The sequence below is a fragment of the Mustelus asterias genome, unplaced genomic scaffold (genome assembly GCF_964213995.1).
Source record: "Mustelus asterias unplaced genomic scaffold, sMusAst1.hap1.1 HAP1_SCAFFOLD_101, whole genome shotgun sequence".
NCBI classification, from domain to species: domain Eukaryota; kingdom Metazoa; phylum Chordata; class Chondrichthyes; order Carcharhiniformes; family Triakidae; genus Mustelus; species Mustelus asterias.
The window spans coordinates 581,888-595,390 of NW_027590148.1; the positions used below are offsets into that span (position 1 = coordinate 581,888).

At 47.4% G+C, this 13,503-nt stretch overlaps 1 pseudogene; it reads left to right on the forward strand.

Moving 5' to 3' along the window:
* Window positions 1–12,851, forward strand: part of LOC144484364 (SWI/SNF-related matrix-associated actin-dependent regulator of chromatin subfamily A member 5-like) — a 35,249-nt pseudogene extending 22,398 nt beyond the window's left edge.
* Window positions 12,852–13,503: the final 652 nt, after the last annotated feature.

The window sequence follows — 13,503 nt, forward strand, 5'->3', positions numbered from 1 at the left end:
GGCGGTCAATTAGCAATCCAATCTCTGATTGGCTGAGGGGGTCAATTAGCAATCCAGTCTCTGAATGGCTGAGGCGGTCAGTTAGCAATCCAGTCACTGATTGGCTGAGGCGGTCAGTTAGCAATCCAGTCTCTGATTGGCTGAGGCGGTCAGTTAGCAATCCAGTCTCTGATTGGCTGAGGCGGTCAGTTAGCAATCCAGTCTCTGATTGGCTGAGACGGTGATTTAGTGATCCCGCCCTGTGATTGGCTGTCAGTCAGTTTTGTTTCTTCATTAATTGAATAATTGATGTGAGCGGATATTTCACCGCGATCCTGATCTGCTCCCTGAACTTGGATTGAGTCACGGCGTAAATAAATGTATTTGTGCAACAATTTCTCACAGAGAGCAGCATCGCTCCGACTTGTTGGAATGTGTATTCAGGAAGAGAGATGTAAATTAATCCTTTCACTTTCAAATAGATAAAAAATATAACAGTCACGGTCCAGAGGAGAATGAAAGCTCCGGAAATGCTGAAGAGTGAAATCATTGAATTCCTTCTGCTCTCCATCTCGGGGTCTCTGCGATTCTCTCCCTGACTCTGAGCCCTCAGTCCCTTCCGGACTCGACTAGTCACCAAAATGTGTCTGACTGTCAGAGCGTTAATCACCAGGATTAAACCGAATGGGAGCAATGGGGTTAAAACCCGATCAAACCAGGAAAATCCAACCCAGCCAGGATCAGTGAAAAAGCTTGTCTTTCTCTGACAGCCCCACTGGACATTGTCCATTATCCACACAGGTTCCAATGTAAAGTACCAGGGGATGTTTCTCACAGAGAGCAGGATGCCGGTTGTTGCCAGAACCACAGCGGCAGTTTTCCCAGTGCAATATTTAGTTTTCCGTTTCTGGCAGCGAATGGCCACAAATCGATCAAAGGAGAAAGTGATGGTGAACCAGACTGAACAGTCTCTGGCTGCAGTCAGCAGGACACAGCGAACACGACACACAGAGGTGAGGTCCAGGAAACTCAGCGGGAAATAATAAACTTTTATCCTGCCGAGAATGGGGTTAATGATGATGAAGAGCAGATCCGCCGCTGCCATGGCCACCAGGTAGCGAGTGGTGCAGGTGGAGAGGCCACACTTTCCCCGACTCAGGATCACAATTCCCAGTAAATTAACTGTCAGTGAAAAAGGGACATGAGGCGGGAAATGAGTGAGTGAACATTCTCCATGTGTGAACCCACAGTGAGGAGAGGATTTCAGCATCAATCCAATGGGGTTCCCGCGGTGGCGGTGTTGTTGGAGGAGTTGTGCTAGAGGTTAACATTGCAGATTGGAAAGTAGCCAATGTAACACCGCTGGTTAAGTAGGGACTGGGGGACAGGAAGCTGTGAATTACACATCTCTCACTTTGATGGAGCAAACCTGCAAATTATCATCATTCAAATAATTCACAGAGATTGCATTTCTCATCTGATGTGTTTTCCAGGATTAATTCAGACTGGACGGTTTTCCCAATTGGACCCAAAGTGGACAGAGATAGAATCTGCAATCCCTTCCTGCACCCAATTATCAGAGCTCACCCCGGATTGAACACGTCTCTGGACTGGACAGCTGTTGGAGTTGGAAGTCAATTCAGGATTTTTCTATTTAACTTCCCCTCTCCAAATTTCCTCCCCATTCTGACTCTCCCCCGCAGCTTTTCTGCTTCTAATTTACAGATTATATCCTCTGTCTGTCTCTTTTTTCCTTTCTTCTCTCCCTCTCTCTTTGCCTTCTCCTTTGCTTCCCTATCTATCTCTTCCTAAACTCTTCTTCTCTCCGACCAGCTTTATTCCCTCTATCTGGATTTCTCTCTGATCCAGTGCGTTTCCATTCTGCATTCACATTCCAACTTTACCCCATATCTTCCTATCGCTCTCCAATTGTTCTCTCTCTCCTCCTGTTTCTCCCCATATCTCTCTATCTCACCCCAGTATTGCTCTCTCCATCTCGCTTTCTCCCCATTCCTGTTCACCTCCCTCCAGAATCTCTCCCTCTCCCTTTCCAGCTTTCTTTGTGGGGGTTTTAAGCACAGCATGATCCCATGGGCAGCACAGTGACCATATCCAGAGAGGACAAAGTGAGCGGGGCAGTGGGTGGGTAGGAGACATGTCATTCCCCCAGCCTGGTGCTTGGTGTAATCCTCCACCCAGCTCCATGTGAATTCTGAGTTTGGATACATATCCCCTCAGTGGCAGAAAGAGATAAACTCCCCTCTTTAAACTTGTGTGTGGGGATTTCTGTTGGGTGCAGTGGTGGAAGGGGCTCAAAGCAGGTGTGAGGATGGAGGCAGGGGAAGGGCTGTGTCTCATTTGATTAGTTTCACAGTGCAGCTGCTGTGGGATCTTGCTGTGCATGCACTGTCCTGGCCCCTTTGCCTGCCTTGAAACAATGGTCAGCCTCTTTTAAAAAAGCTCACTGACTGCAAAGAAGGCTCCAAGGCCTTGAATATAAAAAAGCTTCAACTTGAACAATGGGACTGACGGAGTTCATGAACACTTTCTGCAGAGGAGTGAGGGGAAATTCAGCCAATATCACATTGCTGCCTGTGGGATTTTACTGTGCGACCAATATTGCAGCCTCAGTTTGTACATTAAAACAAGAAGCACACACACACAGAAAACTATTATCATAAACTCTGAACTGAATTTTGAAACTGCCTCTGTGCTTTGGATCTTCCTGTGCACAAGTTGCATCAGAAATCTCTAAATTAACAGCAGTGAGGTCAGATTAACAATTCATCTCATCACTGTAAATAATTCTTGATGGCCTGGAATGAAAGTTCTTTAACTTGAGGCGGGTGTAATTGTGGAATAAAAAATATGTCTGAGGCAGAGAGATAAATGTGAGGGCGAAATGAAATGCACAGGGTTCTATTTGAATACAGTTTGCTGTGGTGGCGATTGTCGGACCTCTCGCTCTATGTCTGGTGTTGGGAAGCTGAGTTTGTGAAGGGTGGTCCCTTTAAAAGCTGGTTTTGTGTCCCTTTAAAGTTGGACTTGTGTCAATGCTTGGAGGCTTCAAATGAAAGTGCAGACAGGGTACACAGACTGCAGCATTTGTAGCCAAGACCAAGCATCAAGGTCGCCATGGTAACATGCTTTGCAGGTTTTTGAATTTGGAGTTCAGCCTATCAGTTCAAAGAAGACACTCAGCTATCAGGAAGCTATCAAATGTTAATTTATTGTTCTTGACAAGATCAGATCAATCCTGGTGCAGGAAAATCCATTGGTCATCACAGTTATGAAAATAGGAGATCAACTGCCTGTCTGCAGTTCAACTGAAGGGCTGCCACCTCTCAAAGCCTGGAGAGGGAAAGAGCAGCTCTCTCCAGCTTTGATTATCACTTAATAGACCTCTCCATCTATCGATCTGAATCAGAAATAACTTGCAGGCAGCGGAATAGAAAGACATAGAACATAGAACAGTACAGCACAGAACAGGCCCTTCGGCCCTCGATGTTGTGCCGAGCTTTATCTGAAACCAAGATCAAGCTATCCCACTCCCTATCATTCTGGTGTGCTCCATGTGCCTATCCAATAACCGCTTGAAAGTTCCAAGTGTCCGACTACACTATCACAGCAGGTAGTCCATTTCACACCCCAACCACTCTCTGAGTAAAATATCTACCTCGGACATCCCTCCTATATCTCCCACTATGAACCTTATAGTTAATCCCCATAGTAACAGTTACATCCAGCCGAGGAAATAGTCTCTGAACGTTCACTCTATCTATCCCCCTCATCATCTTATAAACCTCGACTAAGCTGCCCCTCATCCTCCTCCGCTCCAAAGAGAAACGCCCCAGCACCCTCAACCTCTCCTCATAAGACCTACCCTCCAAACCAGGCAGCATCCTGGTAAATCTCCTCTGCACTCCCTCCAATGCTTCCACATCCTTCCCATAGTGAGGCGTCCAGAACTGCACACAATATTCCAAATATGGTCTCACCAAGGTCCTGTATAATTGCAGCATAACCCCATGGCTCTTAAACCCAAACCTCCTGTTAATAAACGCTAACACACAACAGGCCTTCTTCACGGCTCCTTCCACTTGAGTGGCAAACTTTAGAGATCAGTGGATATGAAGTTCAAGATCTCTCTGTTCCTCCACATTCCTCAGAACCCTACCGTTGACCCTGTAATCCGCATTCAAATTTGTCCTACCAAAATGAATCACCTCGCACCTATCCTGGTGAAACTCCATCTGCCATTTTTTGGCCCAGCGTTGTATCCTATCAATGTCTCTTTGCAGCCTACAACAGCCCTCCACCTCCTCCACTACTCCAGCAATCTTGGTGTCATCAGCAAATTTACTGATCCACCCTTCAGCCCCCTCCTCCAAGTCATTGATAAAAATCACAAATAGCAGAGGACCCAGCACTGATCCCTGTGGCACTCCGCTAGCAACCTGCCTCCAATCCGAAAATTTTCTATCCACCACCACCCTCTGTCTTCTTTGAGATCGCCAGTTACTTATCCATTCGGCCAAATTTCCTTCCATCCCACACCTCAACGATCGCCAAAGGTTTTCCAAAGCCACAGAATCTGGTTGGATGCATTTTTGCGAGTGACTAAATATTTTTCTTTTTTTTCTGTTAATGAATGTCCTTGTGTGTATTTGAACAGCATTCCAGTAGAATCTTACTTCAATCACAATGCTACTTAGAAACATAGAAACATAGAAAACTACAACACAAAACAGGTCCTTCGGCCCCACAAGTTGTGCCGAACATATCCTGACCTTTTAGGCCGACCCATAACCCTCCATCCTATTAAGTCCCATGTACTCATCCAGGAGTCTCTTGAAAGACCGTATTGAGTTTGCCTCCACCACCAATGACGGCAACCGATTCCACTCGCCCACCACCCTCTGTGTGAAAAACTTCCCCCTAACATTTCCCCTGTACCTACCCCCCAGCAGCTTAAACCTGTGTCCTTTCGCAGCAGCCATTTCCACCCTGGGAAAAAGTCTCTGAGAGTCCACCCGATCTATGCCTCTCAACATCTTATATACCTCTATTTGGTCCCGTCTCATCCGACGTCTCTCCATGGAGAAAAGACTGAGCTCCCTCAGCCTATCCTCATAAAGCATGCCACTCAATCCAGGCAACATCCTTGTAAATCGCCTCTGCACCCTTTCAATCTTTTCCACATCCTTCCTGTAATGAGGCGACCAGAACTGAGCACAGTACCCCAAGTGGGGTCTGACGAGGGTCTTATACAGCTGCATCATTATCCCCAGACTCCTAAACTCAATCCCTCGATTGATAAAGGCCAGCACAACATACGCCTTCTTAACCACCTCCTCCACCTGCGGGGCCGATTTTAGAGTCCTACGGACCCAGACCCCAAGGTACTTCTGATCGTCCACCGTACCAAGAGTATTTCCCTTTATATTGTACTCCTTCATCCCATTCGACCTGCCAAAATGGACCACAACGCATTTATCTGGGTTGAGGTCCATCTGCCACTTGTCCGCCCAGTCTTGCATCCTATCTATGTCCCTCTGTAACTTCTGATATCCCTCCAGACTATCCACAACCCCACCAAACTTCGTGTCGTTGGCAAACTTACCAACCCATCCCTCCACTTCCTCATCCAGGTCATTTATGAAAATGACAAACAGCAAGGGTCCCAGAACAGATCGCTGGGAGATCCCTGGGGCACACCACTGGTGACCGATCTCCAATTAGAAAAAGACCCACTATACACACTCTCTGCCTCCTTTGGGCAAGCCAGTTCTGGATCCACAGGGCCCAGCCCCTTGAATCCCATGCCCTCTCACTTTTTCTAGAAGCCTTGCATGGGAGACCTTATCAAACGCCTTGCTGAAATCCATGTCAACCACATCTACCGCTTTCCCTTCGTCAATGTGTTTAGTCACATTTTCGAAGAACTCCACCAGGCTCGTAAGGCACGATTTGCCTCTGACAAAGCCATGCTGAGTATTCTTGAGCATGCTAAACCTCTCGAAATGCTCATAAATCTTGTCCCTCAGGATCATCTCCATCAGCTTACCAACCACTGAGGTTAGACTCACCGGTCGGTAATTTCCTGGGCTATCCCTATTCCCCTTCTTGAAAATAGGAACCACACCTGCAATCCTCCAATCCTCCGGCACTTCTCCCGTCTCCATCGATGACGCAAAGATCATCGCCAGAGGCTCTGCAATCTCTTCCCTCGCCTCCCACAGTAACCTGGGGTACATCCCATCCGGACCCGGCGACTTATCTATCTTGATGCCATTCAAAGATTCCACCACAAACTCTTTCTTAAAGTCAACATACACAATATTCTCAGTCCACCGCACGCCCGCAGAACATCCACCCATGTCCTTCTCCTCTGTGAAAACCGAGGCAAAATACTCATTCAGCACCTCTGCCATTTTTAATGGTTTCCTACTGATTTTCCCGCCTTCACCTTTTATAGGCCCTATTCCTTCATGTCTCATCCTTTTACTCTTTACATATTTATAGAACGCCTTAGGGTTTTCCTTAATCCTACCTACCAAGGCCTTCTCGTGACCCCTTCTGGCACTCCTAATTTCCTTCTTTACTCCCTTCCTACAAGCCGTATACTCATTTAGATCCCTATCTTCGCCAAGCTCTCTGAACCTTTTGTACGCTTTCCTTTTCTTCTCGACTAGGTCCCGCACAGCTTTTGTGCACCACGGTTCCTTTAACCTACTAACTCCTCCCTGTCTGCTCGGAACATTGTCCTGTAGAACCCTGGGCAGACATTCCTTGAAAAATTGCCACCTCTCTTCAGGAGATTTCCCCGAGAACACCTCGTTCCAATTTACTCCTCTAATTTGCTGCCTTATGTCTTCATCTTTCCCCTTACTCAATATAAACGCTTTTCTAGCTTGATTGATCCTCTCTTTTTCCAATGTAAGCATAAAGGAGATAGAGTTATGATCGCTATCCCCAAGATGCTCTCCCACTGAGAGATCTGACACCTGGCCAGTCTCATTGGTCAGTACCAGATGTAATACAACGAACAAAGAACAAAGAACAATACAGCACAGGAACAGGCCCTTCGGTCCTCCAAGCCCGTGTTGCTCCCTGGTCCAAACTGGACCATTCTTTTGTAACCCTCCATTCCCACTCCGTTCATATGGCTATCGAGATAAGTGTTAAACGTTCCCAGTGTGTCCGCCTCCACCACCTTGCCTGGCAGCGCATTCCAGGCCCTCACCACCCTCTGTTTTTAAATATGTCCTTCTGATATCTGTGTTAAACCTCCCCCCCTTCACCTTGAACCTATGACCCCTCGTGAATGTCACCACCGACCTGGGGAAAAGCTTCCCACCGTTCACCCTATCTATGCCTTCCATAATTTTATACACCTCTATTAAGTCTCCCCTCATCCTCCGTCTTTCCAGGGAGAACAACCCCAGTTTACCCAATCTCTCCTCATAACTAAGCCCCTCCATACCAGGCAACATCCTGGTAAACCTCCTCTGTACTCTCTCCAAAGCCTCCACGTCCTTCTGGTAGTGTGGCAACAAGAACTGGACGCAGTATTCCAAATGCGGCCGAACCAAAGTTCTATACATCTGCAACATCAGACCCCAACTTTTATACTCTATGCCCCGTCCTATAAAGGCAAGCATGCCATATGCCTTCTTCACCACCTTCTCCACCAGTGAATTCACCTTCAAGGATCTGTGGACTTGCAGACCCAGGTCCCTCTGCGTATTTACACCCTTTATGTTTCTGCCATTTATCGTACAGCTCCTCCCTACATTATTTCTACCAAAATGCATCACTTCGCATTGATCAGGATTGAACTCCATCTGCCACTTCTTTGCCCAAATTTCCAGCCTATCCAGATCGTTCTGTGGCCTCTGACATTGCTCCTCACTATCTGCAACTTCTGCCAATTTTGTGTCGTCCGCAAACTTACTGATCACCCCAGTTACACCTTCTTCCAGATCGTTTATATAAATCACAAACAGCAGAGGTCCCAATACTGAACCCGACGGATCACCACTAGTCACAGGCCTCCAGCCGGAACATGACCTTTCCACTACCACCCTCTGTCTTCCGTGACCAAACTAGTTCTCCACCAAGCGAGCCACCTCCCCCTTTATCCCATGAGACCCAAGCTTTTGCACCAGCCTACCATGAGGGACTTTGACAAACACCTCTCCTCTTGTAGGCTTGTCCACATGCTGTGTCACGAAACCCTCCTCAACATACCGAACGAACTCCTCCCCATCCAATCCCCTTACCCTCGGGATATTCCAATCTATGTTTGGGAAATTAAAGTCTCCCATCAGAACAACTCTGCTATTATTGCAACTCTCCAGGATATGTTTCCCTATCTGCTCCTCCACCTCCCTGTCACTATTGGGCGGCGTATAGAAAACTCCCAGCAAAGTGATCGACCCCTTCCCTCTCGAAACTTCTACCCACAGAGACTCTGTGGACAATCCCTCCACAGCATACACCCTCTCTCCAGCTGTGACACTGTCCCTGATCAGCAGTGCCACTCCACCCCCTCTCTTGCCTCCCTCCATGTCCTTCCTGAAACATCTGAATCCCGGCACCTGGGGTATCCAGTCCTGCCCCTGAGACATCCAAGTCTCTGTAATGGCCACCACATCACACTTCCAGGCATCAATCCACGCTCTGAGCTCATCCCCTTTATTCACTATACTCATGGCATTAAAGTAAACACATCTCATAGAAATCATAGAAATCATAGAAACCCTACAGTGCAGAAGGAGGCCATTCGGCCCATCGAGTCTGCACCGACCACAATCCCACCCAGGCCCTACCCCCACATATTTACCCGCTAATCCCTCTAACCTACACATCCCAGGACTCTAAGGGGCAATTTTTAACCTGGCCAATCAACCTAACCCGCACATCTTTGGACTGTGGGAGGAAACCGGAGCACCCGGAGGAAACCCACGCAGACACGAGGAGAATGTGCAAACTCCACACAGACAGTGACCTGAGCCGGGAATCGAACCCAGGACCCTGGAGCTGTGAAGCAGCAGTGCTAACCACTGTGCTACCGTGCCGCATCAATCCTTTGGTCTGAGCTCTCCCCTTCTCTCCCCTTCTCTATCCCCGTCCATCCTCCCTCTTGCACCGTCTATAACCCTTCTCTGTTTACCAGCTAACTTCCTCGCTCCCAGTCACCTCGCCTCGATCCCCTCCCCCCAACCTATCTCGTTTAAACTCTCCCCAGTAGCCTTCGCCTTCTTGAACTAAAGTTCCCTGTTGGTTAAATAATTAAATTGTTCATTGTTCACTTAAAGTGAGTGTCAGATATTTCTGTTAGTTCACCACTAAATGTTAATGAAGAACAGTTCACACCTTCCCACACACCGTTCACACATTACAAAGCAATGTGTTCCTCTTTGGGGAATTCGGCGTGGCTTGTTAAAAGGGCATCAACCTCTGTCTCAAGACACTGCCTCTCTATCTGTGTCTCTGGATCTCCATTCTGTGGCTTGTGCGGGAGGAAGTGAAAGAGTTGGGGGACAGGCTGAGGAAGGGCTAATGTTACAGAGTGAGTGAGAAACGGGAGGATCAGGTTAAACAGGGGGAGAGAGAGCTGAACATTGTGGAGTTCGGATGGAGGGAAAATGGCACAGGATTTGGGGGCAGAGGCTTTCCTGTGTGCAGTAACAGCTGATGTCCCTGTCACATCTTTCCAGAAGGCGTGATGTTCAAACACTCCAATCCTGAGACAGTCTGTTTTGAAATGTATCCTGAGGAAATGAACAGCTTCTTCCCAGTTGATGTTTTAGCCACTTACTGACTAGGTTGGGTGTTGTGGAAACATTGCTGCTCATGGGGTCGTGCTGTGCATCAATGACCTGCAGCATAGACAGAACTGCAAATGGTAACCACACAACTTAAAAGGCAAATTAGCTCAGTGACGATAAAGCACATGGGAGGGTGGAGGGGATAAAAATCAAACCCCTGGCCTTGATAAAGAATTGTTCTCAATCCCTGTGTCCTGTTTGTGTTTTTAGACAGGATGGTGGGGTTTGGAGGATTATTAATTTTAGGGCGGAATGGGAAGGGAAGGTGGTTGAATATCTCGGCCTCTGTCATTACAACCTTTCCTCTCTCTGTCCATCCATTCGCTTCAATGTTGCATCTTGTAATTAATGTAAAATAAAATCCCATTGTGATTTGCGGTTGTTTTGTTGTTGTGGGGTATATGAGGGGAGTGCGGACGGGACAGAGTGTGGGGAACAGTGTTTCTCTTTTCCTCTCGTCCCTTCCATCCGTGTGTGGGGAGCTTTGGGGCTGGAAAGGACAGTTATGTTTCCCTGGGGTGGGGAGAATCCTGTTTTTTGTCCCCAAGGTTTAATGCATCCTCTGTGACTAGGCCTCAATTCAAGGCCGAATTTCTGGGCCCTCAGGATGCCTTTTCCATTCGCTTCATTCCGAAATGTTTGTGTGTTTAATTGGATGACATCACTGGTTAAATAAACCTGCAGCAGGCAATTTAATTCATTTCACTCAGGATGTAATTATCGGTTTTCCAACTCTCTCACCCAACGTTCTCATTAGATTTTATTACAGTGAGGGAGAGAGGTGGAAAATAGGGAGGGTGTAAAACAGAGAGAGAGAAAGAAGCCCGAGAGACAGGGAGAGGTGAGAAGATAAATTGCCGCTGTAGGGGTGTTGAGGGGAATGTGTTTATGGGGTCCTCATCTCCACCATTCATTTTTATCGTGGCTAATTATCAAATGTAATTACTTGATTTCCTCCTTCCCCCCCCCCGCCCCTCCCCAATTCCATGATCACTTTAGCCCCGAGAGCTATATCTAATTTCTTCTTGAAATCACAAAACGCCTGTGAATTCCACACATTCACCACCCTCTGACTGAAGAAATTTCTCCTCACCTCAGTTCTAAAAAGATTTGCCCCTTATCCTCAAAGTATGACAGCCAGTTCAGGGCCGCCCACCATCGGTAAGATTCTTTCTGAATCGACCCTGCCTAATCTTGTTAGAATGTTGGGCGGCATGGGCGGCATGATAGCACAGTGGTTAGCACTGCTGCTTCGCAGCTCCAGGGACCTGGGTTCGATTCCCGGCTTGGGTCACTGTGTGGAGTTTGTACATTCTCCTCGTGTCTGCGTGGGTTTCCTCCGGGTGCTCCGGTTTCCTCCCACAGTCCAAAGATGTGCGGGTTTCAGCAAGACCTTTGACAAGGTCCCTCATGGGAGGTTAGTTAGGAAGGTTCAGTCGCTAGGTATACATGGGGAGGTAGTAAATTGGATAAGACACTGGCTCAATGGAAGAAGCCAGAGAGTGGTTGTGGAGGATTGCTTCTCTGAGTGGAGGCCTGTGACTAGTGGTGTGCCGCAGGGATCGGTGTTGGGTCCTTTGTTGTTTGTCATCTATATCAATGATCTGGATGATAATATGGTAAATTGGATCAGCAAGTTTGCTGATGATACAAAGATTGGAGCTGTAGTGGACAGTGAAGAAGGTTTTCAAAGCTTGCAGAGGGATTTGGACCAACTAGAAAAATGGGCTGAAAAATGGCAAATGGAATTTAACGCAGACAAGTGTGAGATATTGCACTTTGGAAGGACAAACCAAAGAAGAACGTACAGGGTAAATGGTAGGACTCTGAAGAGTGCAGTTGAACAGAGGGATCTGGGAATACAGGTACAGAATTCCCTCAAAGTGAGGTCACAGGTGGATAGGATCGTAAAGAGTGCCTTTGGTACATTGGCCTTTATAAATCGGAGTATCGAGTATAAAAGTTGGAGTGTTATGGTAATGTTTATAAGGCATTGGTGAGGCCGAATTTGGAGTATTGTGTACAGTTTTGGTCACCTAGTTACAGGAAGGATGTAAATAAGATTGAAAGAGTGCAGAGAAGGTTCACAAGGATGTTGCCGGGACTTGAGAAGCTGAGTTACAGAGAGAGATTGAATAGGTTGGGACTTTATTCCCTGGAGCGTAGAAGATTGAGGAGAGATTGATAGACGTGTAGAAGATTTTGATGGGTATAGATAGAGTGAATGCAAGCAGGCTTTTTCCGCTGAGGCTCGGGGAGAAAAAAGCCAGAGGGCATGGGTTAAGGGTGAAAGGAGAAAAGTTTAAAGGGAATATTAGGGGGGGCTTCTTCACGCAGAGAGTGGTGGGAGTGTGGAATGAGCTGCCGGATAAAGTGGTAAATGCTTTTAACATTGAAGAAACACTTGGACGGGTTCATGGATGAGAGGGGTGTGGAGGGATATGGTCCAAGTGCAGGTCAGTGGGACTAGGCATAAAATGGTTCGGCACAGACATGAAGGGCCAAAAGGCCTGTTTCTGAGCTGTAATTTTCTATGGTTCTATGGTTCTAGGTTGATTGGCAATGCTAAAATTGCCCCTTAGTGAGATGCGTAGGTTAGAGGGATTGGTGGGTAAAATATGTAGGAATATGGGGGTAGGACATGGGTGGGATTGTGGTCGGTGCAGACTCGATGGGCCGAATGGTCTATTTCTGTACTGTCGGGCTTCTATGAATTCTATGAATGTCATAAGTTTCTATGAGATCCCCTCATTATTCTGAACTCCAGTGAATATATTCCTAACCGACTTAGCCTCTCCTCATATGACAGACCTGTTATCCCAGGAATCAGCCTGGAAAACCGTTACTGGACATCTTCTATAGTAAGGACATACTTCCTCTGGTAAGGACATTAGAACTGTCGAAAGAAAACTCCAGGAGTGGCCTCTCCAATACTTGTTCCAACTGCAGCAAGTAATCCTTATCCCGATAAAGAAAACCTGTCGCGATGAAAACCAGCAGTCCATTTGGCTTCATTCCTGCCTGCTGGACCTGTGACTGTGAACAGCGTTCGATAAGGTCCCCCATGCAAGTCTTCTCAAAAAAGAGAGAGGGCATGGGATCCAAGGGGCTGCTTCCCGGTGGATCCAGAACTGGTTTGCCAAAGGAGGCAGAGAGAGGTTCTGGTTGGGTCTTTTTCTAAATGGAGGTTGGTCACCAGTGGTGTGCGCCAGGGATGTGTTCTGGGACCCTTGCTGTTTGTCATTTTCATAAATGACCTGGATGAGGAAGCGGAGGGATGGGTTGGTAAGTTTGCCGACGACACGAAGGTTGGTGGGGTTGTGGATAGTCTGGAGGGATGTCAGAAGTTACAGAGGGACATAGATAGGATGCAAGACTGGGCGGACAAGTGGCAGATGGACTTCAACCCAGATAAATGCGTTGTGGTCCATTTTGGGAGGACAAATGGGAGAATGGAGCACAATATAAAGGGAAAGACTCTTAGTACTGTAGAGGATCAGAAGGACCTTGGGGTCCGGGTCCATAGGACTCTAAAATCAGCCCCGAAGGTGGAGGAGGTGGTTAAGAAGGCGTATGGTGTGCAGGCCTTTTCAATCGAGGGACTGAGTTTAGGAGTCCGGGGATAATGATGCAGCGATATAAGACCCTCGTCAGACCCCACTTGGAGTACTGTGCTCAGTTCTGGTCG